Source organism: Oratosquilla oratoria, chromosome 15 (assembly GCF_046742065.1).
Source record: "Oratosquilla oratoria isolate Oo_2021 chromosome 15, ASM4674206v1, whole genome shotgun sequence".
NCBI classification, from domain to species: domain Eukaryota; kingdom Metazoa; phylum Arthropoda; class Malacostraca; order Stomatopoda; family Squillidae; genus Oratosquilla; species Oratosquilla oratoria.
The window spans coordinates 462,501-470,000 of NC_134791.1; the positions used below are offsets into that span (position 1 = coordinate 462,501).

The 7,500-nt window shown below is 46.5% G+C and overlaps 1 protein-coding gene across 1 annotated transcript in view; it reads right to left on the minus strand.

The window, feature by feature from the left end:
* LOC143033221 (uncharacterized) overlaps positions 1–7,500 on the minus strand; it is a 158,269-nt gene that overhangs the window by 722 nt on the left and 150,047 nt on the right. The window lies entirely within an intron of this gene.

Here is a 7,500-nt window from a genome sequence, read left to right on the forward strand (position 1 = left end):
TAAAAAACAAACAAATAAATAAATAAAGAATAAGTAAAATAAAATGATAAAATCAGATAAATTCTTTTCAAAAAACACAATCTACGTTTTCCACTTATTTTCATTTAACTTCCATTTTTATTCAATTTACTTATCTACTTTCTATTACCTATTTACTTCGCTAATTTCTTTTTTCATTTTATTAAATGAACTTATCTAGTTTTCATCTATTTACTTCATTTACTTCTTGTTTCATTTATTCATTTTACCGTTTTCTGAACAATTACTGCACCTCCCTGCGAGGCCATCAACGTCACCAAAACAAACAACACACAAAACAACCCTCGTACCCCAGGGGCTCACACACGTGGTTCAGGTGTGCCGCCAGGTGATTTTAATCAGGTGAGGAGGTGGGGGAGACAACCTCCCCCACCCCACGGCCGTGCATTGCAAGGACCAAATCTAACGAAGGATATTGTTGCAAAAGACTTTTGCATCTCGTTCTGGCTGCCGCCAAGCGATTTAATTCAGTAATGGGATTAATGATCGAGTTCATGGTTATTTCACTCGAACTCTTTCGAGCTTCTGTGGGGAGATCGAGGGAGTAGAAGGAAAGTTGGAGCTGGGGGTGTTTGGCGATGGGGAAGCGGTAAAGGGGATGGTGGGGTCTTGGGGAGCGGGGGGGGAAGGGGGTTTGTGGGGGCATGGTGTGGTAAAGGGGGATGGGAGCTGGGCTGGTAAAAGGGGATGATGGGGGCGTAAAGGGGGATATGGGTGAAAGGGGGGAGTGAAAGCTAGGGTAATGAGGGTGGAAACTGGGATGGTAAATGGAGATGGTGGGAGAGGGGTAGGGGTGTAATGGCGGATAAAAGGGGTATGAGAGCTGTGGGGAAGTAAAGGGGGGATGGCAGGGGCAGGGAGAGGGGTGTGCGAGTGAATGGGGGGATAAGGGAGGGGGGAGCATTTCTCCCTTTAGGGTTTTAAAACCTGTCAAGACATTTACAACCTCATCGTTAGGCGTCGCAATCCAAGGCACCGAGCAATTTAGTGCCGCTGACGTCGATGACAGACTCCCGCGCTCGCATCAACAACCCTTGGCCGACAAACAGATGGCTCTCTCTCTCTCCATTATCAGGATTTTCTGAAATTGGGAACTCTCCAATATAAAGAGGGAAGGGTTTTGAAATTGACGTGAGCTCGTTTCGTATATCAAGACTGTGGCAAACGTGTTTCTTCCCAATATTGGGAATCTCTAATATTCGCAACTCACTATGTATGGCCTTCTTACAAATTATTTACAAATGATGGCACATATATAAAAGGACCATCTTCATTATCATGCATTATTATCATTAATATCAACCTCATTTTTCTCATTATTATTATCATAGTAATGATAGAAATAACAACTGGCTCAGACTTCACTGAGTGAAGCCCCAAAGAATCCGGCAACGATCCTCAGCCCCTGCCACAGGGAAGAAACGATGCACTGTTGTCTGTCGTTTTAATGTGGATTATGTTTCTATGTCAACGGCGAAGAAGAGGAAGAGGAGGAGGACGAAGAGGAGGTGGAGTAGGAGGGAACAGCTGCCGGTTGTCATCCCTCCATGCGAGAAAAAGTGGAGGGAAGTTTGTCAAAGTTGATAGAGAGTGATGTTGGGCCCGGCCCGGAGACTGGGAACCGGCCTTCCGAGGCCGCACTACAAATGGAGAAGAGATTATGGTAATGGGCGGCAGGGAGACGATCCTCTCCGACGTCCTGGAGGAGGAGGAGGAGTTTTGACTTGTGCGGATCTAAGGTGGCCTCGTGTTCACCTACCCCGCCCCCCAGACGTTTTAAGGTGCCTCACCTCAAGGAACAGGTGGTCACAGGTAGAGATCCCCAGTTGGCAACCCACAAGTGTCGGGCAGTTGGAGATTAACCTACAAAATGGCGGATATTTCGAGTTGGAATCCCTAACAAGGCGGCTATGTCAAGATGGCAACCCCCATTTGGTTAACAGTACACTAAGTCAGTCTTCGACCTTAGAAAGTGGCGAACCTTCCCACCTGGCAACTTTAAAGTGTCCCGTGTTCGCTGGCGGCCCCGAAAGTGGCGAGTTTTTACGGCTGGCGACACTTAAAAGCGGCGGGAACTTTCTTCAAGTGGCGAGTGCATGCAAGTTGGCGAACCTCAACTGGTCGACGTGTTGAAACGATGACTAAAGTGTCACATGGAGGACACGCCCCTTTGAGGCTCCCGAACAGGTGCGGTGAACGCCAGGGGGTGAGTTGTGGGTGAAGGGGGGGATTGAAGGTGAAGGGGTGAGTTGAGGGTGAAGGGGGGGTGAGTTGAAGGTCAAGGGGAGAGTTGGGAGTGAAAGGAGTGTTGAGAGTGAAAAGTGTTGAGGGTGAACGGGAAAGGAGATGAGGGTGAAAGGGGCGAGTTGAGGGTGATGATTTGTGGGCAAAGGAGGGAGCTGTGGGTGACGAGGTTTGAGGGTGAACGGGGATCTAAGGGGGGAAGGGGGAAGTTGAGGGTGAACGGGTGTTTGAGGGGGGGAAGGGGAAAGTTGAGGGTGAAAGGGGGGGTTGAGGGTGGGGGCGTTCAGGGTGAAAGGGGGTTGTGGAAAAAGGGAGGATCTGAGAATGAATGGGATTGGGTGAATGGCCTTGGGGGAAGAATGGGGGGATTGAGAATACCTCCCAATTCCTTTTCCTATTCCCCTCGTGTACTCTCTCGATCCACTGTGACCTATCCCTCACTTCCTATGTCTTATCCCCAAATTCCTGTGTCCTATACTTGTTCCCTGTGTCCTATTTCCCAACTCCCTGTGTCCTATACTTGTTCCCTGTGTCCTATTTCCCAACTCCCTGTGTCCTATTTCCCACTCCCAGGGTCCTATTCCACACTCCCTGTGAAATTTCAACCCACTTATTCAAACAAACAAAAACACACACACACCTTTCTGCCATATACAGCCACTGACAACACTTTTGTAAGACCCTGTACGTTGTTACACCTCCCTCTCTCCCTACAGTCCCTCCCTCCCTCCCTCCCTTCATGTTTCCTCCCATCGACCGGATATGTCCTCCATTTGGCCTCATCAGATCCACCCACTCTCCTCCATTCTCACCTCTCCCTTTTTGTTGCCCTCCTCCTCCTCCTCCCCTCCTCCTTTCGATTCTTCCTCCATTATGACGGCTTCTCCCTCCTCCTTCTTCTCCTCCTCTTCCGTTACATTACTTTTCTTCTCTTTTTCTCTTCCTTCATTATTATCACTTATTTTCTCTCTTCCCTCCCTTCCTCCTTTTCTTCTTCCTCCATTTTTTCTCCTCCTCCTCCTCCAGACATTTCTCCATCATCTTCCTCCTCCACTCTTCCCTTCCCTCTCTTCCTTTCCTTCCTCTTCCACTCTTCCCTTCCTCCTCCTCCTCCTCCTCTTCCAAAGTGGGTGCCAAATATCATCACAATGTTTTGCGCGTTGAGTTACCTAACATAGAAGCAAGAATAGTTACAACTTAGTCTAAGCAAACTCCCGTGACTATCCACTTAGAATAACACTATTCCTTCCCCCCACGGACAGTATCACCACTATCCCTCCACCACTGATACACCAGACCCTGGCCGGATAGTTCTCCGCAATCGGAATATTAAAAAATTATCATAATAATAAATGAATAAAGTATAATAAATAAAAAATAAATAAATAAATAAACAGATGAATACAAATAAAAATAATGTTATATATACACACACAGATATATACTGTATATGTATACATACATTCGTAAAGAGCTGGAGTCCAGGAGTCATGTTATCGGGGAATTTTCGAACACCGGACTTGGAGTAACAGATTTACTACCGACGTTTCGAACCCTGTCCGGGGTTCATCTTCAGGGTTATACAATCATTACTTTTTGCTGACATTGTATAACCCTGAAGACGAACCCCGGACAGGGTTCGAAACGTCGGTAGTAAATCAGTTACTCTGAGTCCGGTGTTCGAAATTTTCCGACAATACATGCATACATACATAGAATATATATATATATATATATATATATATATATATATATATATATATATACATACACACACACACACAATTCCAATAGTCGAACCTATAACGCCTTCAGGAAACGTGTTTGGTACATTTTTTTTTAATAAAGACTTCCGAATATTGGAACTTCCCAATACTATAGAACTGCGATTACTGAAGACTTCTAAATACTGGAAACTTCCGATTACAGGAAACTTCCTATTACAAGAAACCTTCAAATAAACTTCCAAATAATGTAAATTTCCGAATATTGAAAACTTCCGATTACTGGAAACTTCCCAATAGAGAGAACTATTTGCAGTTGATCAAGACCCGTTTTAAGGAGATTCCACTCCCTGACTAAAATCCTCATGAGCTGACAAAAAAATAAAATACAAATCAATAAAATCCCTTTCGCCCTTATAACTTTCTCCAACCACAGCATACACCCTGACACTATTTATTCAGGTTTAACCAGCGCTTCTATCCTGGTCACGGACGTGGTCAAGGTCGAAGGGTACAAAACTTACTGGTGCCTCTGGTCCGCAGGGGTGTCACGAATGCCCCCTTACATACTCAGTGTGCCACCAGCCTTGTGAGTCCAACGTTACTATGCTGATGGGAGAGTGAGCCCAGCCCCCTTCCCAACGGACCACGACGCCCCCCCACCCCCGATCGTTATGACGTCATCAGCCCCCTTCAACTTTTCGATGACGTAATCAAGAGTCGGTCCTTCCCACCGAAGCGATTCCATTCACCTGAGGGTCTGCCCCCCCCCTCCCCGCGCCCCCAAGCCTGAATGGGGGTCGCCTGCCGACCGTGACCCCCCCCCCATGCAACTCCTTGCGGGAATAAAATCGACGCAGAGTGAAACAATGATTTTATTCTGGTTGACGACAGGTGATTCTATTCAGCTGACGAGAGGAGATGGTACCGAGTTCTCTCGGAAAATCAGAAGTTCCAAGTATTCGGAACGAAAGCTTCTGGTATTAGAAATTTTCCAAAATTTACAACGTTTTACCGATTCCCAATATTGCGAATTCAATTTACAGTAAGCTGTCTAGCTATTTTTCCTTCACACACACACACACACACACATATATATATATATATATAGTGAATACATATAAATAAAATTGAAATTATAAATAATAAAATATCATCCCAACGTCAACCGAAGTAATAATAATAATATACAGTATATATATATATATATATATATATATATATATATATATATATATATATAACAAAATAGATAATAAATCAATAAATCTTCCTTGTCAAGCGATTCTATTCAGGTCGGAGGAGCGTCACCGCATTGAGGGGATACAAACCTTCGACCACTCTACTCATCCCTTCCGCACCTGGAGGCCCTTCTCACCGCCGTCTTCGCTCCCTTCAGCGTCCGACCCCTTCGAGGGACCCCGCGGCCCCCCTAGGGTACCCGGTGGCACTTTTCAGCTCCGCCCCCACTGGCGCCAGGCGACTTAACTCGCTTCCCTGGCGCCACGTAACGCCACTCCCTCTCCTTCCTCACCCCGTGGCACTTTACCTTTTGTTCTGGATGCCACCTGGCGATTTTATTCACGTCAATGACAGACCCTTTCATCTGGTAAGTTTACGTCATTTTTATTACATATTCATGTTTATTTATCATGAATGGGCCCGGTTATGGACCAAAAGTTCCCCCTCCCCACAAGGCGCTTAGCTAGGGCCGAAGCCACCACCTTTGCCCAGCGTTTTCTGATGGGCAGGGGCAAGTGGCCGTCACCACTACCCCCCCACTGCATTCGAGCCCCAGTCATTTATCTTGCGAAATGAGACAGAAACCAACGCGCCACAGTCACATGATCACCCGGACCACAAGGTCTAGACTAGCACCGTGAGGATGATTCCGGCACCTCCATGGAAGCTCGCCAAGCAATCCCCCCATAGGGGTGGGGGGAAGGTGAGCATAAAGATACCTTCCCCCTACTTTCTCCCCAATCTCCCCCATTTCATGACGGGCAAGACCACCTTAGCCGAGCTCTCCCCCCCCCCCATCCTCCCCAAGAGTAGTCTGTCCGTGCCAGAAACAACAGAGAGCGGGGACGGGGAGTGTCACAAGGCTTCCACTCGGCCCCCCAACTCTTCAACACAGCGACACACAAAAACCCACCTCACTTCCGGACACAAGCAATTTTATACACCTACGGGGGACTATCGCCCCCTCCATGGTGGGGTCGCGACCCAAGGATACCCCTTCCAGGACCCAGACCGACCCCGTGGATGGATGGAATTAGCCGCCTTTAGCCAGAACACAAGCAGCGAAGTGTGGTACCGTGTTGAGAGGGTTGGTGGGCTCTTTTCAGTAAGATGTCATTCGCCGTCGCTGGCAACTTCAACACCCTCAATATGGCGACTTACGTTACATATTATAGCCTGTGTGTACGTGCGTGCGTGCGTGTGCGTGTGTGTGTGTGTGTGTGTAAATGTAGCGGGAAATGGTGTTTAATTGGGGCTTTAGACATCGCTCTTTCCGGGTGTGGTGGTGATGGTGGCAATAGTGGTGGATGGTGGATGATGGTGGTAGTAGTGATGGTGGTGGTATTTGTGGCAGAGGTTGTGATGCTGGTGTAATGTTGGCGGTGCAAGCCCATTTGCTCAGAATAGTAACTGAACCACAGAGAAGTTACACACCAAAGGTTCTTTCCCCAGTATAAGAAGGGGGGATAGCCGAGCCAAAACACACACACACACACACATTCATGCATTAAATCATTTTAACAACCACCCCATAGTTCCAAGTTCAACGAGGATAACTGACCATCTACATCAATATCTAATATAGTGATAATGACCATAATAAGTTTGAGTCTTAAATACAAGAAATAAAATACAAAAATATGTGCAATTGGAGTGACTGTATCTTGTATAACCCCTCTACACACACACATACACACTGTTTATTGAAAGAACCGACAGTACCGCTCTGAGATGTGGGGTGGATTTCTACTAAAAACCGAAAACTGTCAAACAACCGTCCGGTCGAAGAAACACCGTCTTGACCGTGACAAAGACATAACCCAGCAATCTACAGGCTCGGTTAAGCCCCCCCCCCCCTTCACCTATCGCGTGCTAATTGATTTTATTCTGGTTGACGCCATGGGATTTTTTCACGAGACCAATACATTATATATGATTACATTTCTCCCTCTATCTCTTTCACTCACGCAAATGATCAACCCGTAGCTAATTCCACAACTATAAGAATCATCCTTCACTTTCCTCACTCCATTAGGATGATGGAAATTGGAGGAATGTGTGTGGAAGTTTGTGTGTGTGGAAGTTTGTGTGTGTGTGTGTGTGTGTGTGTGTGTGTGTGTGTGTGTGTGTGAGTGAGATTGTGTGTGTGTGTGTGTGTGTGTGTGTGTGTGTGTGTGTGTGTGTGTGTGTGTGTGAGTGAGATTGTGTGTGTGTGTGTGTTTGTATGTGTATGTGTGTGTACACGTTTGTA